Source organism: Balaenoptera borealis (assembly GCF_965194805.1).
Source record: "Balaenoptera borealis genome assembly, chromosome: 7".
Taxonomy (NCBI): domain Eukaryota; kingdom Metazoa; phylum Chordata; class Mammalia; order Artiodactyla; family Balaenopteridae; genus Balaenoptera; species Balaenoptera borealis.
The window spans coordinates 126,232,294-126,249,610 of NC_138864.1; the positions used below are offsets into that span (position 1 = coordinate 126,232,294).

The window sequence follows — 17,317 nt, forward strand, 5'->3', positions numbered from 1 at the left end:
ACAGATGCAAGGGAAATACTTCCATCCACCTCCTGACCCATCTACTAAACTCACCCTGGCAAAATTCCATAGACTAACTCAGGGCAAAACTCCACCCATAAAGCCCCATGACACAGCAGCTACGAATTCCCAGGTTCCATTCTTGCACCATCGATAACCCAATAGCAGGTCAGTATTTAGTTGAATGTTCTACAGAATGTGCAGAAGGCCCAGGGATGTTTCCAGAATGTTAAAATATTTACATTAGTGACAATGACCATATATCTTATACCATCTACGTTCTCTTTTAGTATCTGCTAAGTACCACAGGTAGTGTTTAGCTGCATCAGCTCAGAGAGAAAGTAGTATGTTCAAGATTACTAAGCTATTAAATTGCACATCTAAATTTGGCTCTAGTGGTGCCTGTAATCATGGTGGTATTATAGGAAGGATGTGCAAAAGCCCTGGCCTGGAGAGAGACCACCAGCGGATGTCTCTCAGCCCTGCACAATCACCCTGCTCACCTCAGGAGCGAGATGCTTCTTATCAGACCATCAGGTGATGCTGTGTGTCTTCTTGGTCAATGACAACTGGGATGGTGAACCCCACCTCACACCATGCCTTGCTCTATCTTGAGATCTGCCCCCTTATCCTATGTCTCTGGGGATCTCTCAGTTATTCTGAGAAATGGTGTCACTCAAAGAGAAAATGGGGGTGTCCCAATGTCCCCAGCGCTCATTGATGAGGACTGAATATGTTTGCTGGTGCTGAATCCCTAAATCCTAGCAGTCTGTGCCCAAAAAAAACAAGTTATAGCGCAGAGAAACACATCCCTGTCTCGGCCACACAATGGATTTGAGATTGCTCTCACAAAAATATGCAATCAACCAAAAAAATACCAATAAAAAATAATAACGCAGAGCTGAAGGCCCATTGGAGGGCAGAAGCTGTGTTGCTTGGGCCATGGATTTTGCTATGGACTTGGAAAATCTTCGAGTGTTTGTTCATGCCATTCTTTAATATTTTCTCTCTTATCTCTGTATGTATTTTACAGATGAGCCTATGATTGCTTTGGTTCTTACTAGATACAGTCTTATTCCTCAACTTGGACACATTTGGGTCATTCTGTTTTATACAGAGCTTATCCAGAGTGGTTATTTTTGTGCAGAGTATAGAGCTTTCTCCAATTTGTCTTTTAGCAATGATAAAGAAAGTGCTGCCATGTTCCTCACCATTGTCACCGGCACCAACTTAACTCCCTGTCATGATCTACTCATTCCGTATGTGTGGACAGCCTGAGAAAATCAAGGCATCCCTGAGGCATTGGTGTGTACAGACAATCATTAATTAATCATGTTTTGCTCTGCTAGAGCCTTGATTGATTAATTGAAACAAAGTTTCTTGCTGAAGAATAAATACTATGCATGGTTTAATCAAGTCAGAATCCATGAGAGCCCAAGACATACATCCAAGGTTGATCTGTATTCAGTTGCTCATTTCAACCAGGGATCACACTGAAATTTCAGTGAATGATCAATGATTTATTCTGGGAGACTCTCATGGACAGTAAATTGGCTCCAATTTTTGTAGAGTGTTTCTTCTCTGGGAACTTTTCAAGCACATTCTGTGTGCTCAATATTTTAGAAGAGGATGGTTTTTGATTACTTTATACCCTTTATATTTAATAGCTCAGCAGTTCTTATCTACAGCCAACATTGTTTTTTTTTTTAGTTCTATTTTATTTATTTATTTATTTATTTATTATAACATCTTTACTGGAGTATAATTGCTTTACAATGGTGTGTTAGTTTCTGCTGTATAACAAAGTGAATCAGCTGTATAACAAAGTGTACGTATACATACATCCCCATATCCCCTCCCTCTTGCGTCTCCCTCCCACCCTCCCTATCCCATCCCTCCAGGTGGTCACAAAGCACCGAGCTGACATTGTTAAGATATAATTTTGCTTCCAACACCCATGCTGTTGCACTGACGCATTGACAAGGCGACGCACAAGCAGAAGTAAATTAGCTATCAAGAGTAAAACGAAAGATTAACTTCATTCCTTACCAGAGACTATATATTATCAGCATTTTCTTGATTTAACGTATTTTTCTGGGTCTTCAGCCTACAAATTAAAACGAAATGAACATACAGTAACATACCTGTCTGGCATCATGAAATGAGTTATATCATTAGCAATAATACATTATTTTTTTCCTAATTACAAGAACAACCTATAACCATTTTTTAAATGTGGAAAATGCAGAAAAGAACAAATATGAAAATAAAAGTCATCCATAATACTGTACTATAGTCCTAGCAACTGAGGCACGTCTTTAACCATCCTAATATAAATTGTTTCAGTCTTTTGTTCCTATGTAGGCTACATATATGCATAACTGTGCATGTAATTTACACAAGTAAAGATTTACTGTGTGGTCTATTTTATAAGATACTTTGTGATTTAATAAATCATAATTATTTTTCTATGTCATTCAATTTTTTTCCTACCTTAAACATGTTAAGGAATACATACAATTCTATCTCTGGAGCTATCCTAACTTATTTAATCAGTAACAAACTGTTAAATATTTGGATTGTTTTCAATTTTAGGTAATTTTTTTTTAAACATCTTTATTGAAGTATAATTGCTTTACAATGGTGTGTTAGTTTCTGCTTTATAACAAAGTGAATCAGTTATACGTATACATATGTTCCCATATCTCTTCCCTCTTGCATCTCCCTCCCTCCCACCCTCCCCATCCCACCCCTCTAGGTGGTCACAAAGCACCGAGCTGATCTCTTTTTAATTATAGAATTAAAATTATTCACTGAGCTGCACCCTGGTATATTTCTATACACAAACCTTATTATTTCTTTAGATAAAATTTTTACAAGTAGAATTGCTGTGTTAAAGAGAAAGTCCATTTTATGTCTTAATACATTTTGCAAAATTTCTTTCCAAAAGACTACTGATTTACACTCAAACTAACAGTGCCATTTCCTCAAGCCCTTTCCAAAGTGAGTTATATAATTTACTATGCTTTTCCCAGAAAATTGTAAAATATTATTGTAGCTTAATAGTAGTTTGATTTCTACTTTTTGTTACTAGTGATATTAATTGTACTTCTAATGTGTAGTCCCTTTGCTTTTAGACATTTTTGGAGGGAGTCTTCCTGAAAAATATTATATACGTATCATTTACCTTTTTCTGCATGACAAATTACCACACATTAGTGACTTAAAACTACATGCGTTTTTTCTTTCTTTCTTTCTTTTTTTAATAAGGCAGGATAGTTTTTTTTTTTTTTAAAGAAATTCTCGTTCTTTTTAATTTATTTATTTATTTATTTATTTATGACTGTGTTGAGTCTTCGTTTCTGTGCGAGGGCTTTCTCTAGTTGCGGAAAGCGGGGGCCACTCTTCATCGCGGTGCGCGGGCCTCTCACCATCGCGGCCTCTCTTGTTGCGGAGCACAGGCTCCAGACGCGCAGGCTCAGTAATTGTGGCTCACGGGCCCAGTTGCTCTGTGGCATGTGGGATCTTCCCAGACCAGGGCTCGAACCCCTGTCCCCTGCATTGGCAGGCAGATTCTCAACCACTGCGCCACCAGGGAAGCCCTTTTTCTTTTTTTAATGTCACTGTTTCTGAGCGTCAGGAGTATGGTAGGGCTTGGCTGGATCCTCCACATCAGAGGATCTCAAAGGCTGTAGTAAAGGTGTCAGCCAGGGCGGAGGTCTCATTTGATGGCTCAACTGGGAAAGAATCTGCTGCCAACCCATTTATGTGGTTTTTGACAGGATCCAATTCCATTCAGGCTGTTGGACTAAGGGTCTCAGTTTCTAGCTGACTATTAACCAGAGACTACCCCCAGATTTTTGTCATGTGGGCCTTCTGCACATGGCAACTTGCTTTATCAAAGTCAGTAAGGGGCAGAGGCTACAAGCAAGACAGAAGTTAGACTAATCACAAAGTGGCATCCCCTCAACATGGAGTTATCCTATTGGCTGGAAGAAAGTTATTCTGGGGGAAGAGTCTGCTTAAGCCCACGAATATCAGAGGTGGGGGGTCATCAAGGGCCATCACAGAAGTTACCTACCGCAACACACTACTCTGCTTTCTTGGAGGTCTATATAAAAACAGAATTGGCCTTTAGTTGATGACTCACACCTCTATGTCTCAGCTTCCTAATATGCAAAGTAGGGATAAAAATATCAGTCAACTCATGGAGTTGCTGTGAAGATTAAATGAAATAATTCAACAAAATGCTTAGAACAATCTCTGGTACATAGCAAGTACTACATCAGTATTTGCAGTTATTTTCATCTTCTTCTTCACCTTTATCACCATCCTCATCACATCATTACATTATCATCATCACCATCATCACCATCACCATCATCATCACCACCATCACCATCATCACCATCATCACCATCATCACCATCATCACCATCATCATCATCATCATCACCATCATCACCATCATCACCATCATCATCACCATCATCACCATCATCATCATCACCACCATCACTATCATCACCATCACCATCATCATCATCACCATCATCACATCACTATCATGATATCATCATCATCCTCACTGTGTTACAATGCCCTCAAGGACAAAACTTTTCGTAGGGTTGTTAACTTCCTCAGAAATACCTGTTGAATGTATGAAATAATGAGTGAATAAATGGATGAAAACAAAAGTCATTACCATCTGGGATTATTTGGTCAGTCCAATGCTTGCATTTTCTAGTTTTTCAAGGTCTTTTCTGCCTTTTCGTCATTTGTCCATTGTCATCTCTTGATAGTCAATTTTCTCTCCCCTGTTAGTAATTTCCCTTTCCTCTCTGGGAGACCGTCACCTGACTGACTAAAAGACAAACTCTCAAAACTCAGTTATGCATTAATTACAAGGAATTAATTAATTATTTAATTCGGACTGTTTTCTGAACAAGAAATTAACTTTTCTTGTTTCCTGTTGCTTAGACTCTTCAGAGCAACTTCTTTCTTTCTCCTCCTTCTTGTGCTCTCAGGGGTATCCATGCCACTATTCCCAAGGTCTAAACTATCCTTGTTTCTTTGGAGGAATTGTGTGTGCGTGTGTGTGCACGTGTGTGTTTTAGTACTTTATAAAAGAAGTTGCCAAGAGCCTTCACAAAAAATACCTAAAGGGCCTTTTAGTGGCAACTTCATAATATCCACATAAGAGCAGTTTAAGGGGTGAGTAAATCTTGATGAAAAGGGGAATAAGATTTTGTCCTGAAGCTGACTTTATCTAGGAAGTACATTATTTAGACTGTATATTTATCTGCATTGGCCTTGTTGAGAAGGCTGATGGAAATTATGGAGAGGCTAAAGGCCCCTCCATTCTATGTCTTGGTGTCTCCATTTTACAGGTACAAACTTACAGTCACAAAGGATATGTGACAAGATCAAGATCACACCATTAGGTTGTGGCCTTGGGGTTTGAAGCAGATCTTCTGCTGTAAAACTCAGGATGCTTTCCAGGAAATAACATCTGAATGCCACTGGGATAGCCACTGAGATAGCAGAAAGAGAAGATTCATCATCTCTAAGGTCTTGCTATTTTATTCTAACTATATCCAGTAAGGATTTTTACATTCAAGAATTCTCAATTTTTCTGTCATAGAAAGAATTGCTAGGGACTTCCCTGGTGGCGCAGTGGATATGACTCTGTGCTCCCAATGCAGGGGGCCCAGGTTTGACCCTTGGTCAGGAAACTAGATCCCACATGCAGGCTGCAACTAAGAGTCCACATGCCACAACTAAGGAGCCCACGTGCTGTAACCCAGGAGCCGGCGAGCCACAACTAAGGAGCCTGCCTGCCACAACTAAGACCCGGTGCAACCAAGTAAATAAATAAATGTTTAAAAAAAAAAGAGAAAGAATTGCTATTTAAGAACCCCAAGTTTGGGCTTCCCTGGTGGCGCAGTGGTTAAGAATCCGCCTGCCAATGCACGGGGACACGGGCTTGAGTCCTGGTCCGGGAAGATCCCACATGCCGCAGAGCAACTAAGCCCATGTGCTACAACTACTGAGCCTGCGAGCCACAACTACTGAGCCCACACACCACAACTACTGAAGCCTGCGTGCCTAGAGCCCGTGCTCCACAACAAGAGAAGCCACTGCGATGAGAAGCCCGCACACCACAACGAAGAGTAGCTCACACTGGCCGCAACTAGAGAAAGCCCGCGCGCAGCAACAAAGACCCAACACAGCCAAAAATAAATAAATAAATTAATAATAATAAAAAAATACTATTAAAGAGCCCCAAGTTTTAGTTTTGATATGAATTGGTTCTGCAGCAAAAAATTATCTGCCTAATATCAAATTTTCCCTCTTTCTTATTAACAAAACTCCTTTTTCAATGACTGCTTTTGTTTGTTGTTGTTGCTGTTGTTGCGTATGTGTGCTTAAGGCACCAAATGCATTCAGCTAAAAGACGACATTTCTCAGCCCAAGTTGAACGACAGATGGTCATATCACTGTTGTGACCAGGGAGGTGTGCCTGGCTGGGAATCTGAGAAAGGCTCCTTCAGGTGGGACAGAATTTGAGGGTGCCCTTTTGGCTCTTCCATCTTCCAGCTTTTTGCTGCCTGGCAGGTGGGTGAAATGCTGCAGCCCCTGCTGGGGCTCATGGAGGGGACCATGAAAATGGAAGCTGCAAACAGCCTGGACTTTTAAGGAACATGGGACCATCATATCAGCCTAGACTGCCCACCTTGGATTTATTTTCTTTTGTGTTTGGATTTAGTCTATGTGGGACAAAATATGTCCTTATATGTTTAAGCCACTGTTAATGGGGGTTTTGTCTTATATGCAGCCAAATCCTAACTAATAAATTATGTGATCTTGATTAAATTCACATTTCTATCCCTAAGTTTTCATATCTGTAAGTCGGACTCCTGTGAGAGGTGGGGAGGGAAATTTGGCATTATGATTAGGTGGTTTTAAGTGTTCTAGTCCACTAGTTAATGGTTCTAATTAGGTTTCCGGTATCCTACTATTCCAGAGTTTCAGAATATTGACTCTAAGCCTTTCATTAACCCCCAAAAGGTCCAAGTTTCAGTATGAGTCATGTTGAAAAAAAAAACATGAGAAGAGATCTACTCCTTTAGAGAATTCTTTTGTTAGGTGTATTTTCATATATGTGTGTGTACATGCTTGTGTGTGTGTGTCCTTTTATAATATATCTTTCTGAACAAATTCTCAGCAAGATAAAACCTCATTCAATTCAATTCACACAATTAAAATTGTGTGATAATTTGGAAAGAGGCTGGGCCAAAGATGACTTCAATTTTTTTCATGAGGAAGAAAAAAAGGATTTCCCAAATAAATGAACACTGTAAATAAGGCAATTTATCTCTGCTTAGGAGAACAAATTGTTCTCAGTTAACACAGAAAATCTCTTTACATAAAAATTAATTTAATAATTAGAAGTCATTCTTACCTAGCTCATTAAATTTTTGTTTAATTTAAGAAATGCGGAGATTTCTCTGTCGCTTACGACCAGAAATGCGGAGATTTCTCTGTCGCTTACCACCAGACTCCTGGTTGTCCGTGATTCTGGGCATCTCCCCCGAGAGTGGGGAACAATTCTCTATGTCCCTTCCTCGCAAGCACACTTCCTAATTACTTCATGCTTCACTGAACTTTCTGTCTCTGGAGTATCTTTGACATGCACACCGTCACTTCCACGTAAAAAACAACTGAGGAATTATAAAGTGTTGTACTACGTTTAAGTCTTGTCTCATCAACGAGACTGTAAACTTCTTGAGGGCAGAGGACTGCACCGTGCGTATGCTTCACTGTGGCTGTGCTGGGCTTGGGGCTGGGTTCCCAAGCTGTGCCCTAGGCAGCACCTCCTGAATGCCAGGCTGCTCGTCCGGAGAAGCGGACGTGTGCCCCGCCCTCGTGTGAAGTTCTCAGAACAGCGAGATGGGAGTTTTCATTCTTCGACTGGCTACTAGGAGTTACTCAGGAGAGAAAGGAGGGCGCTTTAGGAATTGCTACAGAAAGAACACGTGGCAGAGGAAGGGCCCAAGAAAGGGAGGGGGGGGGTAGGGAAGGAGGAAGAAGCAAAAGAGCTCCTTCCTCAAGCTCGCTTTAGACCCCTTGGGAGGGCGTGGAGAAGTGTTGTGCGCTCGTTCAGTGCCAAGAAGCAGCCTGGAAAAGTTAGATAAATAATTGACCACTTTCAATTATTTAAACCACTGGTTCTTAATCTCTTTTGAATACTGGGCCCCTTTGAGAATTTGATGAAAGTTACAGACCCTATCTTGAAGTAAATAAACATATATATATATATATATATACACACACAAACGTTTGCAAATCAATCCAGGAGATTCAAAGATCCACCGAATGACCATCCTTGGGCCCCAGGCTTCAAGGGCATCAGACAGAGGCTCATTTTCACCCTTGACAGCTTTCCGAGCGGCAGACTGAGAATTAAGCCGCTCAAAGCAACGGCCAGAGCTAATGCATAAATAGACACTCAACTCAAAGCCTCGTAGGCGGATTGTCACATGAAAATGTGAGTGTTCTACAGTGGAGGGGAGTTGCTGAAGTGGCCTGCATTTTTCAATCACTGGAATCCCAGACGGTGATCCGAAGAGTGCATTCATTTCTCTTAAGGGCTGGAGCAAGTCAAATAAAATAAATTTAAGCCAATTTGGGACACGCTTTGTGTGTTCATGCATGGACAGGCTTTACTTCCCTGGAGAATCAGGCTCCCTACGAATAATGTCATTTCAACCTCGAAATCCTATATAATCCTCTCCCCCAGGATATTTCTGGTTTCCAGCTAACAAAGGAAAAAGAGTCTATTTTTTTTCACTGTGGGGAATGAAAAGGGCCTGGAAAATAAGGTCAAGGGCATCATAGGAATAAGGATTGGGAGAGAGACAGGGGCATCCTTTGTGTCAAGTCAATGATCTTCCAACTCAATGGAAGCCTTTAGGGGAAAACGAGGAAGATTCCACTTCAGGAACAAGGACATCTGATGCTACAGCAGGAGCCGCCATCCCGTCAGGAGCAGGAGAAAACTCTTCTCATTTCTAGAGGCTTTTCTCGAAGACATTCGGTGGCAATTGGAAGTCGGGATGGGAGTGGTTCTTTAACAAATTGCGTCATCTCAGCAGAGCTGAAAGTTCCCCGTTTGAAAATGGACGTTTATCTGAAACCTAAGTTTTAAAGATGGATTGCTGAGATTTAAGAGGCTCTAAGGTGCCAGGACGAGGTACTGACACAAAAACTCCGTCCTAAAGATGTGCTTTCTGTCACTCTGTGAAGTGCAGCTAAAGGTTGCTCACGATTAGATGCTTGCTCTGGACTGTGCTGGGTGTAGCTTAGATGCAGCTGTTGGTGGTGAGGTCCTTACGCATCAAGGGCCAGGGTGAAAGGAAGACATTTGAGTGAGGGTGTGAACATCAGGGGGTGGATGCTATTGGCAGGAGAGAAAAAGGAAATGAAAAGGCAACCAAGTGCCGAGGTCACATTCCATGTGCTTCATTTTGGAGAGGATACCCTTCAATCCATCCATCCATTTATCCATTGAAAAATATTTATCGATCACTTGCCTTGTCCAAGTCACATAAGTTTGCCTTGGAATTGCTATCTTAAGACAGAAGAGATTTCCCATTTCATGGAGACCACATTCTAGCAGAGGAGAAAGATATTAAGCAACAAAGTGCATAATTAATCTTTTCCTTTGGAGGTTCTGAATTCTCTCCTCCATAAAAGCATGGAGGAAACTGGCAAAAAGTGCCAGTATCAACTCTGAGAAATTAACCAAAGGCTTGCAGCAATTCTGGGAGCCTTCACTGAAGAAAAACAGCCCAATCTCAGTAGAATCAGCAGGCTTTGTGGCATTGCCGTATTCTCTGTTCCAGCCTCTCTGTCCGCGGCTCTGCAGTAGCCTGGGAAAGCAAGGGGTCCCATCACAGACAGGACCGGCAGCCTCGCAGCCTCACGGTGGACACCATGGGGTAGAAGCCCCTTCACAGCTTTGCGCCCAGAGAATCTCACTATTTGACACCCTGGATGGTTTTCTGGAAGATACCACTTGGGTGGCTGCTTTTATTTTACCTGATTCAGAGCCTGCCGTGCGCCCAAAGCCTCTCTCACGGACATTTGTCAAAAACACTTAGAGACTGGATACACAAATAAATAATCTGTGCATTAATAGTTGGGCAAACAACAGGCTAACCAAAAAACTCAAAAGGAAGATCTGGAGAATGAGGTGGTGTCCAGAGAGGCTTGAGGAAGGTCTGGTATATTCTTGGGGATCTAGAAGCCCATGCGTGGAAATGAACAAGCCACGGGCTGAGTTCACAGGATAGATCTGGAGAGGCCTGGGCTTGAGGTTCTGGCTGACCTTGAGGCTCTACCCTTCCTTCTTGCCTCTTGGCATGCCTCATGCCTCATGTGTTCTTGTTGAAAATGGGATTCCATTAAGTGATATCACATGGCATCTCTGGGAATCAGATTCCCCCAATCCCTGGGGCTTGTTGGGTTGCTGTCTGTAGTTGTTTTGTGGTTTGTTTTGCTTAGTGACTTTTCTGTAAGGTCTGTATACTTTTCCGTCTATAGGCGCTGGAGTCTCTGTTCAGGGAGTTTATTGGGCATCTAATGATTGCAGAGATTTCCTTAAATGCTCGGAAACAGTAAGTCTCCGGGCTGTGCTGAGTGTCTGCATGTGTGTGTTGGGACACCACTAACACTCAGTGGGCAGCTGACATCTCTGCCTTACCCTTCGCTTCCTGCTGAAAGACGCCAGGCACAAAGCCCACATGTTGTGTAAAGCAGTTTATACACACCATCCATGACAGGCAGATCCCTAGAGGTAGACGTAGATTCGGGGTGTGAGGCACTGGGGGAGGATGGGATGGGGAAGACGCTAACAGGCATGGGAATTCTTTTTATGGTGATGAAAATGTTCTGGAATTAAATAATGGTAATGCTGAATATACTAAATACACTTGTGAATGTGCTGGAAACCGCTGAGTTGTACACTGTTAAAGGATGAATTTGATGGTTTGTAAATGATATCTCAATTTTTAAAGGGCTATGTGGGGTAATCTGGATTTGGTTGATGAGATATCTGCTTATGGCCAAGATGGTCTCATAGAGACTGGATTACCCTCTTGACTGGGAAACTGAAAAACAGAAAAAAGTCCATGAGACAATGGCTTTGAGGTTTTGGGCGTCAGGCAATGGAAGACAGTGACCCCTGAGACATGGGAAAGAAACAAGAGTCCTATCATTGCCCTGGATTCTTGCCCTAGAGAGTTAGCTGTGTGAAGGGTGGTAACAGGCATAAACCAGGAAACTTCCTGAGTTATGGAGATGGAGCTAAGAGTTCGGGGAGACCATGGTGCTTACAGCTTGCATGTAGATTATCAGAAATGAGAGAGCTGCACACAGAGAGATCCAGAGAACTACAGGGGACGCCCCTCAAATATTCAGCAAAGAACTCATCAGCATATGAGGAAGCCACCAAAGGCTGGGACTCGTAACCCCACAAAATGATGAGCAGTGACCACACCCAGCGCTCACACAGTACCTGACCTAGTGTTTGTTCCCACCAGCCGGGCTGGAAAGCTTCCTAATTTACAGGTATTGGGTACAGTACTCAGAAGGGTGTTCTCCGCGAGTGTGGAATATCTAGCCCTACACTCGTCACGTCCAGCAAATTTTCAAAACAAGACGTAAAAAGATAAAACTGCTTCCAAGAAACCTAACTGCATTTCAGGGTGGAGGTAAGGAAATTCAAAAATATTCGTAAGAATACAAAAATATTCAGCTTCCAACAAGCTAAAATTCACGAAGTCTGGCATCCAATCAAAGATTATTAACCATAAAAAGCAGCAGAAGATCACAGCCCATAATTAGGATAACAATCAATCGGTTGAAACTAACCCAGAAAAGACATTAATGTTAGAATTAGGAGAAAGAGCCATAAAAATCATGTTTCTAACAGTATTCCATGTATTCAAAAGCTAAATGGAGGCATGGAAGTTACTAAAAAAATACTTCAAATAAATGTGTAGAGTTGAAAAGTACAATATCTAAAATGAGAAATACACATAATGGGATGAACAGCAGATAAGGCATTGCAGAAAAAAGATTCGACAAAATTAGAACACAGTAACCTAAACCATCCAAAATAAACCGTAGAGAAAAAACAAGAAGTCAACAAGGCATCAGTGAGCAGTGAGACAAGTTCGTATTGCCTAATATACATGAAATCAGAGTGCCTGAAGAAAGGCCGCAGTGGGGCAGATAATAGAAAACTATGTAAAGAAAGAATGACGGAAAGTTTTCATCGTGATAAAGGAGCTTAGTCAGCCTAGGCTGCGCAAGTCCGGGCAGCCTCCAGGTTTCACCAGGCAGGGAAATGTGGCCCAGCCACTTCCTGCAAGGAGGTTCCCTCCCTGGGCTGGGGTTGCTATTTTCCAGGAGCTCCGCCCAGGCCTTGGCCTCCTCGAGTTTATCACTGAATTGCCACTGAGCATTTTTCCACATTTGTTTTCTTTCTGGGAATAGCCTTCCTCGTGCTGAGTCTGCTTTTGCCCCATCAGCCTGGCCTGCCCTTGCAAAGGGACCCGCTCCTCTGCGAGCTCCAGACCTGCTTCAGACGCCTCCATCTCTGCAGCCACTTACTTTCTCTTCCTCTCTCCCTGCTTCTGCGGGGCACTGGGCTGAGGGTCCACCCTCAGCAGCCCTCTCTGCCTCTTCAGGGTTTACAGCGGGTGCCAGCCAGGTGTCCCCAAGCACCATTGTCCTGCTACACATTGCTCAGTGGACAGACCGTCCGGGGGCTTCCTCAGCCCGAGCCCCTTCCCAGATCCTTCCCCGTATCCCCTTAGCCTTATAGATTTTGTCCTGCCAATGGCTCTCCAGCCTCGCTTTTCGTGGGGTGACAGTAAAACAGCATGTAGAATGCTGACCAGCTTAAACTGCTTTTGCTCGCTTAAAACAGGTTGTGGATTAATCAAACGGAGTTATTTTACAGAGACGGCACTCTGCACGTGCAAGACGGGAATGCATGTCTCCAGGATGACTCTGGAGCCAAGAATCTTCAAGCTGCTGAACTCAAAGAATAGAACCGTTGCCACCACAGCCCTTTACGAAGGAAGAAGTCCTTCAAGAAGGAAAATCTGGCTTCCAGCAGCTCAAGTAGTTTATATGGACGGATTCAAGACTAGCCAATCAGCTTCCAAGTTTGAAATTCCCCGAATCCCTTAAATTTCACCCGGAACCCTGGATCTGGGAGACAGATTTGACCTAGGTCTCCTGTCTCCTTGCGGGTCAACCTTGCAATAAAGCTCCTTCTTTTCTCAAAAGCCGGTGCCATAGTGTTGGCCTCTAGGTGCATCGGGCAGTGAGCCCTTTCTTGGTAACAATTGCAACACGGGACTCACAACATTCCAGCTCCCACTCTGGTTGCCACCCCGTCTGCTTGGGAATGCGGCAGCTTCTCCCCTGAGCAGTTGATTAATAGCAGGACTAGATTATGAATAAATAATTAGTCATCACATTCTGACCTGTCAGAAGCACAGGATACAGGCAGAGCTTATAACAAAGAGAGCTGACCTAGGCTGAGGGATCACAGAGGTTTCCCTGGGAAGTGATACGGGTGATAAAACATTTAGGGTTATCAGAATAAGTAAACGAAAGGGGAGATTAGGAAAGGGGAAATCGTAGGCAGAGGAAATCACAGAGTGAGCCGCTTGGCTTTTCTGAGCAACTGAAGGAGACTTCCCTGACTGGAGGGGGAAAGTTAAGGTGGTGATAACAAGAGGTCAGGTTATGCAGGCCCCCTACAGGCCAGACTAGAATGCTTGGATTTTGTCCTAAGATTGACGGGATACACCTTTGAAAAGTTATAATCAGGGGCATAAAATGATTTAATCTGAATCATAATAAGATAGGTAGGGAATGCAGGAGAGGTGGGTAGAACCCTTTAGGAGACCATGGCAGGATCCTCCTACATGGTTTGGACTGGAGTGATGACAACGGGAAAAAAGGAAGAGGACAAATTTTGAAGCTGATGAGGGCACCATCATCCACAGGGTTTTCCAACATGTTTTCTTTTGTCCTCGTGATCAGGAATTTAATTCCATGGGTAGGACACGGAGGAGGATAAATGAGATATGGGAGGAGTACAGGCACAAGGAGTGGGGTTTCAAAAATGAAACTATTTCCAGACCTTTTCTATCCGTTTGGAACTACTTAGACATAAGGAAAGTTGGAGAAACTGAAGACATTTACAATCAAGCATCAAGGTGAAAGGTGCAGACCATAAGTTCTAGAAGAGCTGACCTTAATTTCCAGGCAAACTGGCCTCTGGTTGTGAGGAGGTGTCCTGGAAGATGTTACACTTGAAACTGGCCTTGAAAGTGGGACGTATTTAGATAATCTTAGGAAAGTAAAGTCCTCAGAATTCAGTATTTAAAGGACTACTGCCATCATCCAGTCCTGGGAAATCAGTAGAGACAGAAGAGATTCTCATTAAAACAAACATAATTTCTTACCCATAAAGGGTGATTAAACCTTGGAGGCAGGTGAAACAGGAGCTTAATGAAGCTGTAAGTGTTCAAAACCTCATAAAATAATCATTTCCTCTTTCCCCTTCAGGGATGAGCTCTTTCTCAGTTCACTCACCAGGTGTTTGTGTGATCACCAGGTCCCAGTCAGGGTCCAGAACCACAGTAATGAGGTCTGCACCCCTCCTGCTCCCTGGGCTTTGGTGTGGGGATTTGAAAGTCCTTTCTGGAGGTATGATAGTTCTTCTCACTTAAGCATCAAACAATAAGAATATTTAGTTTTCCTTTTCTCCCCCCTGTGTAAATCTATACATATTGCTGGAGAATGTGAAATTAAACACTCACTCTAAGGGGTCCACTCACCTAACTCTATTTTAGAATACAGGGTCAGTACCTATAACCCAAAAACATCTGTGATGGTTAATTTCATGTGTCAACTTGACTGGACCATGAGATGCCCAGATATTTGGTCAAACATTATTCTGAGTGTGTCTGTGAGGGTGTCTCTGGATGAGATTAACATTTGAATTGTTGGACTGAATAAAGCAGATTGCCCTCCCAATGTGGTGGGCCTCACCCAATCAGTTGAGGGCCTGACTAGAACAAAAAGGCTGACACCTTTTTGTCCCCCCTACCCTCTCAAATAAAAGAGAATTCCTCCTGCCTGCCTGCGTTTGAACAGGGACTTCAGCTTTTTCCTGCCTTTAGACAAACTGAAACGTCCACTCTTCCTGCACCTTGAGCCAATTGGCCTTTGGATTGAAGCTACACCATCCACTGTCCAGCTTGCAGACTCACCCGAAGATCTTGAGACTTGTCAGCCTCCATAATCCTATAGCTAATTCCTTATAAGAAATCTTTGCCATATATTATATATATACGTATATATATATATATATATATACACACACACACACACACACACACACACACACATATATATATATAGTGACTTCAAACCAACCAAGAAAACCAAAAAACCAAAGTGAGCTGTGTCTTCTTTCAGCTGATGTTCCCTAAGGACGGCTCTGGAATGTCTAAGGATGCCTGTTTCTCTCTATCCATTTCAGGTTTTTATTTAAAAAATACCCTTAATTTGTCCCCAGATCACAAAGCCAAGACAGCTTTCTGCTGGCCCCAGAGTGAGATCAGCTCAGTCTTTAATGAAGTAGCCTGATTGAGGGCATAGTGGAGACCCCTTACCATCTATAGCTCAGCACAGGATATAGAACCCAAGTTGGGTTCCTCTATTTTAATTGCTCTCTTACTTCTTTCCTTCTTTAATTGTTCCCCTGGAAGGAGATTTTGGAGCTGGTGTAGTTTGTGTCCTTGAGACGCAAGGATTTTATTAAGGGATGTACGTGTGAGAGAAATGGGGGACTCATTCTCATGGATGCCACACAGCTACTGAAAAATTACATTTATGAATGATTATTGTATAGATCCAGTACCTTGCTGGGATTGAAATCATCCAGAGAATTCACACACCTGTCTGTTAAGATCTCACTCTTCAAACCCAACCTTGGATTCATTTATGCTTGAGTTATGCTGTTTTCCTCATCCTTCCTTGAAGATGCTGTGTTCTTTCTCATGACTGCCTTCTCTCATGCTGAAGGTTCCACTTGGAATTCACCTCTTTCTCTATTTTTTCCCCAATGATGACCTTGGCATCTTTGTTGAAAATCATTTGGCCATATACGTGTGGATCTATTTCTGGTCTCTCTGCTCTGTTTCATTGATCTATATGTCTGTTTATTTTTTTTTCTTTTTTTGGCCATGCCATGTGGCTTGCAGGATCTTAGTTCCCTGACCAGGTATCGAACCCAGTGAAAGTGCTGTGTCCTAACTACTGGGCCACCAGGGTATTCCCTATATGTGTATTCTTAACACCAATTCTATATGGTCTTGACAGTATAGCTTCTTAGTACAGCTTATATAAATCAGATAGTGTTCTTCAACTTTCTTTTTCTTCTTCAACATTATTTCGGTTATTCTAGGTCCTTTTATTTCCAAATAAATTTTAGAAAGAGCTTGCCAATTTCTACAAATAAGCCTCCTGGGATGTGGAGTGGAATTGCATTGTATCTTTAGATCAGTTTGGGTAGAATTGACATCTTAACAACGTTGAGTCTTTCAATTCATGAATAGTGTATTTCTCTTCATTAATTTAGGTCTTCTATAATATTCCTCAGCAGTGTTTTGTAATTTAGTTTGCTTGGATTTTACACTTATTTTGTTACATTTATCTCTAGTTATTTCACATCTTTAATGCTATTGTAAATAGCATTTATATCATCCAACTGTTTGTTATTATAAAAATACAATTGACTTTTTAATATCAACACTGCACTTTACAATCTTACTAACTGGATTTACTTGGAAATTCCTATTTTGTACAGAAATGATCATGTCACCTGCAAAGAATGATAATTTAACTTCTTTCTATCCAGCCTGTATGACTTTTATTCCTTTGGCTGCCCTTAAAAAAAACTTTGTGTGAATAAAAGACTCATCATTCAAAGTTAAAACTTAGAAATATTAGTTGAGTTGCTCAAAGTTAAACTACTAGTCGACCATGTCCCTGGCCAGGACTTATCTAAGATCACATTTATTTTGGATGCTGTAGGTACCAGGAACAGGGTAGCAATGCAACTGCATTAGGACCTCACTGCAGACATGTTAGGTGGTTGAGATACTCTTAGGGTTGCAAGGTCCATCTTCACCCATCCTCCCAATATATACCAGGAAAA

At 42.1% G+C, this 17,317-nt stretch overlaps 1 long non-coding RNA gene across 1 annotated transcript in view; it reads right to left on the reverse strand.

Moving 5' to 3' along the window:
• LOC309631997 overlaps positions 1 to 17,317 on the reverse strand; it is a 306,837-nt gene that overhangs the window by 169,306 nt on the left and 120,214 nt on the right. The window contains exon 2 of the long non-coding RNA XR_014246687.1: positions 2,050 to 2,107. This is a non-coding gene — a long non-coding RNA (uncharacterized lncRNA). The remainder of the gene's footprint in view (positions 1 to 2,049; positions 2,108 to 17,317) is intronic.